At 45.1% G+C, this 16,295-nt stretch overlaps 1 protein-coding gene across 1 annotated transcript in view; it reads left to right on the top strand.

The window, feature by feature from the left end:
• Window positions 1–16,295, top strand: part of Fstl1 (follistatin-like 1) — a 51,010-nt gene that overhangs the window by 15,419 nt on the left and 19,296 nt on the right. The window lies entirely within an intron of this gene.

The following is a 16,295-nucleotide window of genomic DNA, read 5'->3' as shown; positions in this document are numbered from 1 at the left end:
AAAAAAAAAAAAAAGGACATATATAATTTAATCTAGATGATAAGATAATACACAGATTGAGGCGTTATTGTTATTGCTGTCATTTATTCCATGGCCTCGTTTAGACATTGTTTTTTATTTTTTTGAAACAAAAATAAAGAAACCATGGTGGTGATATGAAATCCTACACGAACAGCTCATGCTTGCTCGTTCTTAACCCCACCTTATTGGTCATTTGGCAGCTCAGAAATTGTATTTTCCCTCAGAATTCCCCTTACATATTTGATGGAACAGAAGGCTTTCATTTCCTGCCTAAATTGCTCCATCAAATTGCAGTGTGGATTAAAGAGAGAATCTGGTTTCCTTTCCGCTGGCTGTGTTTCAGCTGGTTGATTGGGTTATTTTCTAGGTGGTGCTATCATTTTGTCCAGTGTGAAGGGCATTGTCATTTAGTGATGATGATCGCTCATTACACTGGTCTGAGATGTAAGATCTCCTCATTGCCCACTGGTTTGTTGTGTCAGGAAGTCCTCTTCGCCGGGTGAGTGAGCGCTCTCTAGCTCTTGCTCTCTCTTTCCTTCTCTGTGTGTGTGTGTGTGTGTGTGTGTGCGCGCGCGCGCGTGCGCACGTGCGCACGCATGCGTACGCGTGACCCTATTGAATCAATGAATACTGTTTTAAGCTTTAGACACCAATCTGTGGGCTCAGATATGACCATAGCCATATTCAGGAAGTCATGACATTTTCTTTGAGGGACAGACAAAAGAGGGATTTCCAAGGCTGAGGGAGTTCAAAGCATGAACTGTCCACAAATAGTTTTTGTCCTAGAAAAAGGTGGAGCAAAGAGGAAGCAGGAAAATAATGATGAGTCAGACAGAGGAGTAGTCAGGTAGGACGCTCTCAGGTTTAATTATAGTGGGTTAAGCAAGTGAAGATGAGGTGATAAAGTAAAAGCTTTCTGATCTTTATCTCAAATAATAGTAGTTGGCATTGCTATTGCTTGAATTCTAGGGGACACAACTACAGGGAGAGACCTAAACAGCCTAGGCTTGTGTTGCAAATTGAGTGATGGTAGATGGTAGAGCGAGTGTTAAGTGGTTCTTTAGCTGCAGAACTTGCAGTATCCATGTGCATTATTCATGACTCGTTAGAAGGAATATATAATAAACATTGTTTTCCAACCATTTACCACAGAACATTAGAAGGAATGTATAATAAGCATTGTTTTCCAGCCATTTACCACAGAACATTATTTCAGAAAGTATCATAAACATTTCGAGGCCAGCATTCCCTGGTCCCATCCTGAGAGTACATGAGCAGAGTCTGTTTGCATCTGACTGCAGGCCTTAGCGACCTTGCTGAGCTCATTTCCTAAACTAATTCCATCTCATGCATGGAACTCATCGGGAGCCCAGAGCCAGTCTGAGCGAAGATCCTTCTTGGAGGGACCGGCTGGGCCATCAGCAGCTCTGTGTCCATACCTACCTCTGGCTTTTTTGCATATCATGCAGAAGTGCCCTGGAACTTTCTCTTTGACATTTCACTTTCCCTACCTGTATCCCAGTCCCTGGGCAAGCCCTATGGACTGTACAGTCAGAATATAGTACTTTTCCCCTGATTGCTCACTTTCTCCATTGCCGCCACCATAGTCCAAGTTATCGTCCTGTTGTGCCTGCACTATTGCAATAGCCCCTGCCCTTCCCTCTGGTCATATCATTTCCTGTATAAAACTTTACAGTGGCTGCAGTTGCATTAAGAGTAAATATCAACTTCTTCTCAGTGCCTACAAGGCTCTGCATACTCTACCCCCTGCCTGCTTCTCCCAGCTTACATCACTCCTCCCGTGCCATAGCCACGCTGGCCCTCTTTTTTTGGGCTCCCGGAACACAACAAATTCTACCCTACTTTAGAATCTTGGCACTTTCTCTTTATGTGTGTGAACAGCTCTTATGCTTCAGATTTCAGCTGCAAAGTGTTCCCTGACCACCCAGTTTCAGGATGCCCTCTCTTTCAGATTTCTCTCATTCATACTCTATTTTCCTCCAGGCTTATTGATCAGAGTTGGAAATGAATTTGTTATTTTTGTTTGTTTAGTCACAGTGCTTCTAGGATATGGACTCCTTCAGAACAGAACGCTTGTCTGTCTCATTTGCCAATGGGTCTCCAGCATGTAGCACGGTGCTTAGTACATGGTAGATACTTAGTAAACATCTGATGAATTAATCCACTGGCTGGATTGATTACTGAAGCCAGATGTCTGATAGGTAGTATGAGAAGGGTCATGTGTCTTCCCTATAATCCTTGTGTCATCATCATCATCATCATCATCATCCTCTGTGCCAGATTCTGCAAGCATATTGTGCATGAGGGAAGACAAACTTCGGGTGTGATAGAAATCTTGAACTTGCCTGACCACACATCTGGATTCTAATTCTCTCAAGTCCAGGTGAAGTTGAAAGTTAAACCAGGACTAGCTGAATAGTGAATGTTTTTATTCTTTCCTTCCATGGTCAGCAGTTCTGATGTAACTGGGCACCATTCCCAGAGGAAGCTAATGACCCAAGGAATATGAAATAAAGCATTAAATTCTATGGGTGAGTCCTTGCCCAAAGGCACCAGTCACTTTGTCTTCTGACCTTGCCGTTTGCTGAAACCTTTACTTTGGGGGATTCTTGCTGCTCTTGCTCCTTCTGTCATTGGAATGGCAACTATGTCTGCAGTATGAGTAAAACAAAGTGGAAAAAAGCATTCAATGTTGCTGCATTTGCACATTCATATCTGAAAGGAGAATTAATTGACTGCAGGGAAAGATCCAACTCATAGCACAGTGATCAGCACCGGTGGAGTCTCAGGGAGCAGACCACCCTACTACCTGCCAGCTCTCTATACTTTCTTGTACTTGACCCATAGACCAACTTCCTGGACTCCACTTTTCAGTGGAGTTGGGGGATCTTCCAAGGTAATTGTTATTGTTTGGGTCCAGATGTACCCCCAAAGCCTCATGTGGTCATGGGTGGGCCTTTTTCAGTGTAGGTTGGATCTGAAGTGTGTGATGCTGGAATTAAGGGTGTGTGGTTACTAAATCAGTCCACTGACTGGTTTGGTGCTTCCCTAACCCTGGCAGCCTACATACGGCATAAAAGGGGCAGAAAGATGCTGTTAAGTCCCCTTGTTGCTTTTGCTGTCTTCTGCCCACCATGAACTGTTCTCTGGGAAGCCACCCTGCCTCAGAGCCAACTGACTGTAAACTGAAACCTCTACAAACTGTGAACTAAATAAACCTTTCCCCCCTTTAACTTTGGGTGTCAGATATTTTGTCTCAGTAATGAGAAAAGTAACTAAGAGACAGTAAGGAAAAACAATTAAATATGTGGCATTTCTCCAGAGGTACAAAGGAAGGGTAGTGGAGTTTTGAGAACTAAGCTATTACATAATACTTGGGAGTATTTTTATCACAACTGGTAATTCATCCATAGCAACTAAGCTAGTAAGCTTTTGTATAGAGCTGCTTTGTTACAGTTTTGAACAGAAAATGAGGTCTTTATGCATTGTTGGTACAGCATGAGGGTCTCATGGGATTTTGTTCTCTTCAGAAAGAGGAGGTTTGGTGCAATGGAACAGAATACCTGGCAGTTGCTCATTGGTGGAAGTGCTGACAGCTAAGTCTTCACTGGCCAGCGGGAGTAGGTTTTACAGCTCCTTCCCCCCAGCTGTGACTTCCCAGATGCTGCAAGGAAAGAATGCGAGGCAGGAATGTTTCAGGAAGTATGTAATGTGCGTGTTTTCATTGCCTTTAATCTCAAAGCAGAGAGAGAGGAAAGGAGAGGGAGAAAGGGAGAGAGAGAGGGAGAGAATATTGAGACCTGGCAGCAGGAGAGTGAAGCAATTGAACAAAAAAAATGTTTAAAAAGTTTTGAGATGATATATCCAACTCATTACCAAATTTGTCCATGAATGTTGGTGCCAAAAAAATATTTATAGTTAAAAGAAGGCTCAAAATATGCAGTTGAATTAACCTTTTATCCTTGTTGCTGAGCAAAAACAGAAAATGTCCTAAAGACAGGAAATGACAAACCTTTTTTCTTTTTTATAGTGACTAGAGGATGAAGTAATTTGTTCATGGGCATTGAGAACAAAGCCAGAATAAGGCTTCTGTTCCCAGGACACTTGCCCATTTTCAATGCACTGGGTGTTTGTTACTTCAGTCTCCTGGTCCTAGTTGCAGCCCTGCACGCTGCCTGGCTGCTGAGTTTGGGTAGTATCCATAGACTCCAGCTATATATACCAGTTCAGAACATTTCAAGTTACAGAAAGTGTCGCTCTTTCTACCCAGAACTCTCCTCCTCAGGTTCAGGAAAGCCAGAACCAAGGATTCACTGCTTACAACAGATAGCTGCGGCCACAAGTGGCTGTTGAGCGCTTGAAATGTGGCTGGTCCAATTAAGATGTGCCTTAAGTGGAAAATACAGACCAGAGTCCAAACCCTAGTATGAAAAAAAAACGTGTAGCACTGATTTCATGTTGAAATAGTATTGGTGACACATTGCCTTAAAGTAAATTATTGAAATTGATACTACCTGTTTCTTTTGACTTTTTAAAATGTGGCTAACTAGAACATTTAACTTACATGTGAGACTGATGTTCTTTTTCTGTTACACAGAGCTGCCCTTTCAATCATCACTTAACCATACATTGCATTTAGCTAAACATTGCCTTGGGTTGTCTCTATTAGACCGTGGTAGTCTATGACTTAATTCCATGTGCTTACCCGTATCTTCACCCCTAAACTCTAAGCTGTTAGAGACAACAACCCTATTCTCTAGTTGCTCAGCATGGGTTTCATCACCTTCCATTTTGGACAATGGTAAGGAAATGAAGATTAATTTATATTTAGAGCATTACTTTTCCCCCAAAGGAATGGATTTTACGTAGCTCTTAGTTCCAGAAAGATAGGTATTTTTCTCTAAACTGGACTGTCAAAATCCAGGGGACTTCCAGATGGTGCCAAAACTTCTGAGCACATGCGCCCAGCAGCAAACAGTAGGGCTAACATAGATCCTTACAGGTTGTAAGGCATCCCTTTTGAGTCTCCCAGAAATCAGAAAATTCCAAATTGAGCAGAAACTTGCACTCCGCTTTCCAGGGCTCCTCTGATATAGGTGCAGGTATATGAGGCATGTTGGTCCAGTGGCATCCATCCTTAAACCAGGGTGGAGAAGAGGGCTACTGCCTGCTCTGGTTGTCAGGTAACTTTCAGGAACTTCTACTGAATACCCAGCATTCCCACAGTCTCTGGAAAGTACTAAGAAGATGTGCCCTGGGTGGCCTACCCTTTAAACATCCTACAATTTTGTAACTGAACTTGTGGCTGAACTGCATGCTTGTAATATCCAGGCTGGCTCTATTATGCCTATACAGTCATTTCCGCCGGTCCCCTACGAGAATCTGACCTTCCTCTGTATTTCCTGACCACAGGATTCCTAAGCCACTGTGTTTGGTTCTGCCCTTAAGGAATGTACAAGAATGCACTCCTGGAAAAGTACCCTGTATCCAGGCAGATTTATTAGGTCTGGTTGTGGGAATGATCTCACTTCACTGATGACTTTATCGCTGTAAGCAACTCACTGGGAATTCCCTCCCTTTGGGGACAACATGTGAGGTGAATGACTTGCTGTTTGCAGTAGTTGAAAGAATTTCTAGTGATGAAGATCTAGGAGCAATGAGAAACAGTGGTCCCTTCTGCTTAGGCTCCCCAACTTCTCAGGAGCAGAACCCCCAAAAGCTCCCATGCAGCTACTCAATCAGGAGATTGAGGCCATAAGTAGTCTTTAGTCTGAGTATTTTCTTTGGGTTTCTAATCATTCCTACAAGTTTGTGTTGAGTTTAGAGGTGTCTAAGAATAATGCCCCATTGAAATTCAATTCCAAAATCTGTAGCTGGATTTCGGGGGGCCCATCAACATCAGGTTATAATTACTACTCTATAAAATAAAAGTAGTTTTCCCATAGGTGACCAAGTATCACAGTTTATGCCTGTTATCCAAGTATACTGATATAAGGGAGTGAAGAGGAACTAGATCGAGATCATCCTGGAGGGTCTGGGAGTGATCCAGGAGATTGATCATGTGATCAGTGATCAGTGATCCATCCAGAGGAGGCAACCATGAAGCCTGAGTATGAGGAACACCACCTGCCACTGGCATTTTCTTGAAAGAGTATTCCTAGGACTCCTGGCGCCCCCCCATCTCCTGGCCAGCAGTTGCCATGGCAACACAGTGTCTGAGAACTTCCAATTACATCTGTGTGCTTCTCCTAGAACCCTATGGAGCCACACATATGGAGTCTGCATTTAGTCTGGAGTTTCTTGCTGGGTTTTAACCCCTTCTTCATCTGTATGCTAGAAAATAATTGCCAGAATGCTGGAAACTCGACAGCTGCCGTGCCGCCACACTGCCCTGGAAGATTACCCGGGCTCTGCCCCTGTTTTAAAGTGTAGACTCATGCTACTGTGCTAGACTGGGCCTTCCGCCTCCATTTTGTTCTGATCATGCCTGATCTCCCTGGCATCACCCTACCCTGTCAAATGATCTTAGTTCTGGTTGGGCTCCACAGTCCTTTTAATGTGCCCAGTCCCACAGGAAATAGCCCACTTGGACACAGCAAAGGCCTTAGCCTTCCCTCACCACTCACTTGCCAGTGTATTCTAGCCCACTTTCAAGGTCAGCCCAGTGGATGAGCCAGAGGGGAGCTCCGGAACATTCTAGGAATCGAGGGAAAAGCAAGAGAAGCAGCTTCCTTTTCTGGTCTAAGGATACAAACCAGCCTGCCTCCATCTACCTGCTAAGACAGTGTAGGGCCAAGTTCCTCAGAAGAGTTCACACAAAATAGCTGTCTTGGATAATAAACTCATGCTCACAGTTACTTTTGCCTTTTTCCCACTTGCTTCTTTTTGTCTCTGCTTCTCCCATTTGTAAGTCGTCAAGGTGTCAGGCTGTTCTTCGGCTGTTCACTCTCTACCTTGTTTCCACCAAATTCTCATTTGCTCAGCGTGGCTCAGCTAAATTATGCATTAATTGTGGACAAAGGAGATGACTGAAAGCCGTCTCAGCTCCCTGTTGCCCTTCTGTCCATCCCATCGAACACACACACACACACACACACACACACACACACACACACATCCAGTGTCTTTCTGTGGCTCTAAGATAATCCCCAGTGAACGAAATTCCAGGCCAAATATATATGGTCTGTTGGCAGAGGTGAAGTCTTCAGGCCTTTTGCCTAGGAAGACGCATCCTGGGAGGGAACAGCCCCAAAGAAGAGTGGGCACAAGCCCTGTGCTTTCTGCCCCATTCCAAACCTAGGGCAGTGTGGCTCCATCCTGCCCTTTTGTGCTTTCAACTGAGTTTGATGGAGTATCACAGGGCGCTACACCAGAACCTGCAGAGAATCTAAAACTTCATGTTTGTCCTGTAGGAGTTTATAGGTCAGCTTAAAAGATGGAATATGATAATCAGTTAAATAACTTCCAAAAATGATCAAAAACGAGTTCATACAAAGAAGAATCAAAGGTCAAAGCAGGAGGATTTTATCCCAATCATAAAGAAAAGGTTACTGGGGATGGAGTGGTATAACCTGAGCTGAGCCTTGAAGGACAAGAAAAATTGGGACCAGCAAGACAATAAATCAGACTTCCCAGATGGTGACATTATTCTTTAAACTGGTCTTATGGGACTTTCTCTGCCCATCTGAAGGTTAAAGAAGCATCTAACAATACCTGGTAGTGCTGACATTTTTAAAGGGTAATGAGCTCTCATTTAAAAATGTGGAGCCTCAGGAGCCCTATATTCTTTTATTTTTAGTCTGCCTGTGGCTTAAATCTGCCATGGCTAACTGCTGAAACATCCCACGGCTCTGTGTAGCCAGAGACACTGAGAAGTGAAGGTACTAGAGATAACGCCAGAGATCTTGAGACTATAGAAACAATGAAGTCACCCAGGAGAGAAGAAAAAGACCCTTCGCCATGTACTAAAGACTTTGTTAAATGTGCCCAAACAGATGCTGACAGATGACAGTGTTGTGCAACCAGTTCTGTGCTAGGTCACATGAGCTACCTTGGAGAAGAGTGGCTTTGCTCTCAGAGTAGAAGGAACTATGTGCAAAAGGCAGTTATGGGAAGGAGCTGCAGATGTAGTGGGAGGACTATTAGGAGCCAGGATTCACCCAGGGACCATCTTCATACTTTGGGCAAAGTCAGTGGAGCAGAGAACTAAATGCCTATATTGATCTCCATTTGCCGCAGTCAAATCAGGGCAATAAATCCTGCATTCCATTGCAAATTCTCAAGAATGAATCCTAGTTGGTTCCGGGACGAGAAACTCGCTGAGGTGGAGGTTTGGCTTGCTTGGAATGAAGTGCTAGGAACATCCAAAGATACTGGTCCAGATGTGGCAGGCGCAGTAGGGGATGCTTCTAAAACTGGCTGTCTGGGACCTCTCGCACAGCTGCCCTGGAGCCTTCTCCTGTCTGTGAGTTAAGGGTACTGGGATTTAGGTGTGTGGGATTTTTTTTTTTTTTTTTAAACTTGTGATCAACCATTTTCCTTGAACTACATGTGGAAATAATTAGAGCATGAATGCTGAGTAAATGTGAGTCCTGGCAGTCCCAGACATACTTCAGTGACAGGTTCTTGGCAGGAATGAAGACTTGTGAATCTCTTGTGAATTTCCTTTACCCATCCCCCTTTCACGCAAGACAAACCAGAATGAAAACTGTATTAGTAGCACTCTAGGGGAGTTGAGGGTTCCAGCCAGTTCACCAAGAGTGAAATCAGGGCTCTCATTTGGGGTTCCATTACTGCTTCATTGGCTTCCTCCATTGTGATCCAGGAGGGAATGAAAAGGCATTGCTAATGACAATCCTTTGACTGTGAGAACTGACTTTAGTTCTACCAGCGAAATCCCTGAAACACCATCCGGGACTCTATATGTAACCAGTCTCTTGGTTTGAGCATGTAACTTAGCTTCCTTGCAAGGTTAAAGTCTGGCATTCGGGATCATCTGAAATGGAAAATTCTTGAGCTTTCTCGTTAATAGAATTCTAGCAATGTAAGAGACTGCAGCATCACATACAACCCCCGCATTTTGTAGATGGAAAGAGACTGAGGCCCAGAGATGTCAAGCCCCTTCCCTAAGTCACACTGCACCGGAAGCAGAGATGTGTCCAGGGCCCGTGTCCAGCCTCCTTCACATTCCTTACATAGGGCCTCACTGCCTCTGCCTGGGCCCGGGGCTCTGAGTCACTGGTTCAGGCTTCGGCAGAGGTTTAAGAGCTTTTCTCTGCGTGGGGGTGCTGCTGTTTCATCCCAGTATTTGCCAAATCATTTCGCATGCAGTGGCGGTCATCATCATGCACGCATGCCCCGGAGAGCACTCCAGGCTAAGTGGCCTTCCCCCTAGTTTTCTAAATGCTCCTTCTCTGCTTTCTTCACTACCGTGCCTTCAGCGCCCTCAGACAGTTGTGCAGGGTCTGAAACCCCCTGTGCTCTGCTTGCCACGCCCCGTGCCCTGGCCCCAAGGTGCATTTGCTCAAAGAGGCCCGTCCCTTTTCGGATTGGTGCAAAGGCCCCTGTGGGCTGGGCGGCCTGTTCTCTGTGCGCTGCTGCTTATCCTTTCCCTCCCTCTCCCCAGCCTCACTTCGCCTTCCGTCCCACCCTTTCCTCCTGGGCTCACTGGTTGCTGCTCTGCCCCTGTCTCTCACTCCTACACAAATGACATTCAGATGTGCATCTCCCAGCTCTCAGTGGGCTGTGTTATTGTCCCCTTAGAGTCGCATCCATACCTGACTCAAGAAGGCCTGCCCCACCCTCACTGGGCCTCTTCCTCTCACAGAGACTCCTCCAGGCTTCCAGGTCCTCCCAGCCACAGATCTTGGCAGGTCCCCACATTTTCCCCCTCCTCTCTGTCTGTCTAGTATGTTGCCAGACCTTGTTATTCTTGAGAAATGTCTCCTGGATTTCTCCCCTTTATATCCTTGCCCCTACTACCTTCTGTGAGTTCTTGGCTGGATTCCTTGTGCTCCCAATTCTCCTCACTCATTTCCTACTGTGTACCACTGTCTCCTTAAAACACTCCTGCTCAGGGTTCAGAACACTCCTATAAAGGCTCTATCCAGACTCTCCCGTCCGTGGGTTGGCTGAGTCCCACTTCTCCTAGGAAGCCATATCTTCTTGATTCGGCCCCGTGACTTCAGGACCACCTTGGCCTGTGTGCCAGTTTAACACCCCAGCGGGGTCAGGACTCTGGTGAAGAGAGAGGCCATGTGCTCTGCTCCTTTTGGGTTTGTTCTGTGGCACTAGCACCATGTCTGCTTTTGTTCTTGTTTGTTGCCATAAGCATTCATCGAATGTGTTTTCCAGTGGGCTTTAATGATTTGCATTGGCCGTACTGATAAGGACTGGAGAATTATCTACATGCCCTTCATGGGCCTTAGACTGACAACTGAGGAGCAGAAAATGAACTCTGCCTTCAGACCTAACAGGCTAACTTAGGGCAGATGTGTCCTCTTTATCAGAAGTTTTCATCCAGGCCTCCTGAGGAAACTGAAGAGTGAAATTGCGAAATTATAGAGGCCTTACAAAATCATCATTTAGGAAAAAATGACAGGATTTTGGGGAACTCCCAGGAGTGCCAGGGAGGATTATAGACAGAGACAGCTTGCTTCATCGGGAGGAGCTCCAGCAGAGTGCATGGCGCTCGTGGTAGAGACTCCCAGCCCCTCACTGGGGACCGGGAGCCGAGCCACAAGGACAGAAACACCTTCTTCAGGGCTGGAGTCCTAGCCACCTGGGTTAGACATAGCACAGCTCTGCAAGCTGCAGGCTCCTCGAGGCAAAAAGGAGCCAACAGCCTGGCCTCACAGATCTTGTGAGATTGTTTTCACTCCCCTGTGCAAGGGCCTGACATGTTTCTGACTCTGTAAGTGCTTACTGGATATTACCTGCTTTGGCTCTGGCCAGCCTCAACTGTGGCTTACCGTTACGTAGCAACAAAGCACCCAGCTTACTGAGCTGTGTCTGGGCCTCCAGGAAGACTGAAGCACCAAGCCGGGGCAGGGGCCTCCCAGAGCGGCGAGAGCAGCCGGGAGGGACGGAGCAGGCTTGGATTGTTCAGACTGAAAGGCCAAACACTTAGAGAATGTGACAGATCTGTAAAATAATAATAAAAGATTAGTTAAGCTGCACTGTCCCATTTAAAGTTTGAACACGGTCACTTCTAGGACACAGTGCACTGTCACACACTGAGTAGAAAATGTCAGGACATGTTATATCCCATAGGCCGTGATAGAGTTGGAACGTGGGAGTTAGTAGTGAGAATTAAATAATTCTTGATTGACAGGTATGCACTAGCTTTTTTCTTCCTGAAAGCTAATTCCCTTACAGTGATGCCCCCACCCTGCTTATTTGGATGCCATAGAACCTAGCCCTACTTTCCCAAGGACGTTTTGAGTGTCACTGTCACCAGCCACCGACACTGAAATGAATGGACCTTGAATGACATTGAAAAGTAATTTTCATTTATTTTTAAACAGCTTTACTGAAATATCACTGAGACATGAATTTTTATATATTCAAGTTACACAGCTCAAAGCTTTGATTTGTGTGCATTGTGAAATCATCACTACAATCTAACACATCCTTTACTTCTGCATAACTACCGTTGGGTGAGTTAGGACTTAAGATCTATTCTCTTAGCAAGTTAAACGTACCCACAGTAGTACAGTTAACAATTCTCTGACCAAATTAAACAGTGTAGTTCACAATACTATATATTTCTAGAAATTTCTCTTTTGGACATAACTGACACTTTGTATCCCCTGATGACGCTAACATAAAAATAGTTCATTAGCATTTTCTTAAACAGGACACTGATGGTTCTGCGGAAAGCCAAAGGGAACAGGGCGGTTATAGTCTATTTGATAAGGTGTGTATGCAGAAAACAGGACTGTGACTATAAACAGACTGACAGCCCAAATCCATAATTGGAAATGTCGTGTTTATGAAGAAAATAAGAGTGCAAATGGAGATTTGGATTCCCATGAAGCTAATTAAGCATCACTTTCACTCCCTTTACTTGCGAGGCCAATTCCTGGGCCCTGTGGCCACTTCTGCATCCATAGATATGTCTTCTTTTTCCCACAGAGGGGCCCTAAGTTGTTGAAGCTTCAAGCCTCACAGAACCTGACTCTGGCACTGGTACACGGGCCTTGAGATGGATGGGGAATTGGTTGTGAACACATACAAAGGAGGGACACTTCCTCCTTCCCTAGCAACACCAACATATTCTTTCTCAAAGCAAAGAATCCGAGATTGAGCAAGGTCACATAGTGCTCCAGCTAGATTTCAAGGGCCTGAAGCAGGTCTGCTCTTTCTTTCTCTTGGCTTCCTAAGGCTTTGCTACAGAATTCCACTCCAGAATGGCTGCCTGAGAGGAGCAAGCATCCCATCCTGGGGACCCCCTCCACACATGCGCCAGTTCTCTGGATTCTTTTGTCCTATCTCCGTGGTACTTACTCTGTATTTGAGGGCCCTCGTCACCTATGAGGTTTCCATGACTTAATTCTGGCAAAGCAAAGAGAGCCTTTCTCACATCAACAAAGCTGCTCTATCACACAATAGAGGCAAGTGGAGCCAAAATTCCACCTTGGCATATAAGCAGGGCGGTTTTTTCAAGAAAAAAAAAGTTGGGAAGGAGGAAAAGAATGAGGGGACAGAGCTGACCCAGTTCACCTCAGTGAAATGATATTATGCTAAGCTGACAGTTTTATGGCTTCACTTATAAGCTCCCTCCCCTGCCAAAGTACTCTGTTCTTCCAGAAATTCTTTAATTTCAGAAGACTTTTTAAAGACAGTCACAGTGTATTTTATGCTCAGGTTTAATGCTCTTTAGCGTAGAGATTCAGACATACCATCACTTCTACCAGTGATTTTGCAAATAACTTGCTTTTCCATTTGCTCGCAAAGGGTCTCCTTTGCTTGGAAAAAAAAAATAATTTTCAGCCGGGCGTGGTGGTGCATGCCTGTAATCCCAGCACTCGAGAGGCTGAGGCAGGAGGATTGTTGTGAGTTCAAGACCAGCCTGGGCTACAAAGTGAGCTCAAGATCAGCTGAACTACATAGCGAGACCCTGTCTCAAAAAGACCAAAAAAATAAACAAATAATTTTCATTGTGTAAGACCTTACTCTAGACAACACCTTTCCAGGCCTTGATTTGTAAACAGGCAGAGTTAAGAGGAAAAGACTGGAATTAAAGACTGAAGACCCAGCTCTTTAACCATCAGATCTTGGAACAGTCATTTATAGCTGAGTCTTTTTTTTTTTTTCCCCAGTACCTAGAATCGAACTCATGACCTCGCGCTTGCCAGGCAGGTGCTGTGCCACTGAGCTAAGTCCCCTATAGCTGAGTCTTGCTTCCTTTTCCTCATAGAACCTTAAATGAGAGAGCTGTTAGAGGTAACCCCTACCTGCCCCCTATTAAAAACCTTAGAGTAAGAAATGAAAGTAAAAATTACATACTCATCAAAATTGCTGAACAAGTACAAAGTATCATTATTACTGTGCAGTGATTGACAGTCGCTCAAAGGAAGCTTTTCCCCTGGTAAAAGTCTGCAATATTCCTGGTGAGTCTTTGACAAAATAAGGGGAATTTGCAGTGTAGTAATGAACCCTTAGATCAAATCCCCAGAGCCGGTTTGCAATATACATCATGAAAATAACATGGAGGAGAGTCAGAGCTGGGCTGTGCTCTAGGACAGCCCTCACCCCTGTCCCCTCTCCCTACAGCTCCTTCCCTTGACCTAAGTCTCTCTGCCTACCAGAGCCATGGGGGTCCTGAGATCGGCTACCGAGACCCACCTTGGTCATCACCCACTGCGCCACTTCACCGTCTTCCTCATCCTGACCCCTCACCATCCTGAGCACGTTCTTCCCAAGCTGCCCTTCTTTCCCACTCAGACTCAGTCAGGCAGCAGATGAGTAAGACTTCCTGCCACCCTAAGGAACGGTCTAGGAGACTTGGGGCTGCATCTGACACTCTTGCTTCCAGAGAAGGTGGGGCTCAGACAAGGGTTCTCAGTGGCGCAAATGCCACCTTTCTGGAGAAAACCCTTCATTGTTGTTTTTAATGCCCGTGAATGAGGAGAGCTGGGGCGGGCTCTGAGGACTGCAGAGGAGGACATTCCTTCCCAACCCTGCAGATCCTCCTGCTTGTACTCCTCTCCACCCCCTGCTTCACTTCTCACTGGAGGACAGAGCTAAGCAGAGCTGCAGGAGCTGAGCCTGCACGTCTGCATTGCGGCTCCGGCTCTGGGCTGTGCAAGACAAAGAGAGAGATTGCCACCTATTGACAGATGTGTCACCCGCAAAGAGGAATGGTTGGTAACGAATGGCTCTCCATCGCCTGTGCTCTGCAGACAGGCCATGGGGTTCCTGGACCCTTCGCTTTTTCTATTCCATCAATCCTGTTGCTCTCAGTATTTCTTTTCCATTGTAAGGGAGGACAGGGAAGGGAAGAATGAGGACGCAGCAGCCCAGGGGGCAATGACACTAAATTGTCGCTGTGGTAACAGCCACGTTCTGTAGTGTGGTGAGCGCTGCGCGGCATACCGTACACCTCATTTAATTATGGCAGCAGCCCTCTGAGGGTCAGCATTCCCACTTGGTACACGAGGAAACTGAGGTTTAAAAAGAGTACAGGACCTTGTCCTTGACCTTGGAATACAAGGAACAGAGGTGAGCTGTGGGGTAATTCAAATCTAAATCTCTGAGGCACTTTCTCCTACCCTTACTAACTGCAATTCACATCCCCATCGTTATTTCCTTAGTCTTAATCTGGATAAGAAAATAAAAAAGAACCCATTTTTCTTTGGATTGAGTAGAATTCTAGTTCTATCTCCTTCTAGGTTATTGGACCACTAATGCTCAGTTCCCGGATCTGTGAAATGAGGGTGGTAATGACGTCTGATCTATGGAGTTATTGTAGAGTTTATGTAATAAATCACTTAACATGCCAGGTATTTATAAGTGGAAACTTAGTTAATATGAGATCTGAAAATCTGGGTTGGACTCTGAGCTCCTATCATTTTTAGCTTTGGGGTCTTGGGTAAACCCAATTGACTGTTCTGATCTTCAATTTGCTCCTCCATAAAATAGGGCTGACAATAATATTGTCTGAACAGTAAGATAGAATCAGGTACATGAAACACTTCATAAATTTTAATTGTGCTATTAAATATTGTTCTCATTTAAGTAAAAGGTATATGTCTCCAAGTGGATTTTGGGGAACAATTTCTGAGCACTCACTTGGGTTGAATTCAGTTAATAAGGAAACGCTTTTATTTTTCATGCTCACTAAAAAAAAAAAATAAGAGAAAATGAGGCTCTGTAACTGCCACCAGCAGTTCTGCAGGCAGCCCTATAAAACATTTCCATTAATCTCACTTTTCATGGGTGGCTTGCGTTATGGTTTGTGGTACTTTCGAATATATTATCTCATTTTACCTTCACAGGGCAGGGTTGGTAACTTCTCCCTTTAACAGATGAGGAAAGGCGAGTCTCAATGAAGTAAAGTGACTAGTTAGAGACTCACAGCTAGGGGAAGTTGGTGGGTGTCTGCCAGGGGAGCTGGCTGCCGGTGTGCCCTTGAGTGCAGGATTTTGCATGCATTTGTCTCTGTAGCTCATGTGACACAACCATAAGGTTACAGGATCTCATGGAGGAGAGGGACCAAGGTTATCCCGAGATCTTTTTTTTTAAGTGATCAGTGGTAGCCTTTCCTCTTCCTCTTAAGTGTTGCTTTACATAGTTCCCACGAAAGGGCCCAGCCTGGAGAATATGCCTGATTTTATCTGCACCCCCTGTTTAGGAAACAACAGCTCTCCAGAGTCCCCAGCCTTCTGGGAATTATTTCCTCTTTTCTTCCTTGCCTGCCAGCATTATTGAATTCGCCTTAGCAACATGCACAAAAGAATTGGTTTAGTAACAGCCTGTGAACCAATAAAACGAGAGCATGCAAATAACTTCTAGACCAATGGGAGCCCTGCTTGACGCAAGCTGGTTTGTGGGAGAAAAGAGTAACTTGGAGTTTGCCGTGCAGCCTCCAGGTGGCAGCAGACCAACTGTATTGGGCACAAATCCTCAGCTCTCAAGCCGGTACCTTTTTTCATTTTTTTTTTAGACGTATTCCGGAATCTAAAGCATTTACTGGTATAAGAATTTTCACTCTTACAGCCCAGTGGGTGTGAGTTTTGTGGGAGCGTGGA

This window comes from Chinchilla lanigera, unplaced genomic scaffold (assembly GCF_000276665.1).
Source record: "Chinchilla lanigera isolate Chin_1 unplaced genomic scaffold, ChiLan1.0 scaffold00026, whole genome shotgun sequence".
NCBI lineage: Eukaryota > Metazoa > Chordata > Mammalia > Rodentia > Chinchillidae > Chinchilla > Chinchilla lanigera.
The sequence above is the reverse complement of the archived record's forward strand: the minus strand, read 5'-3'. Positions and strand labels throughout refer to the sequence as shown.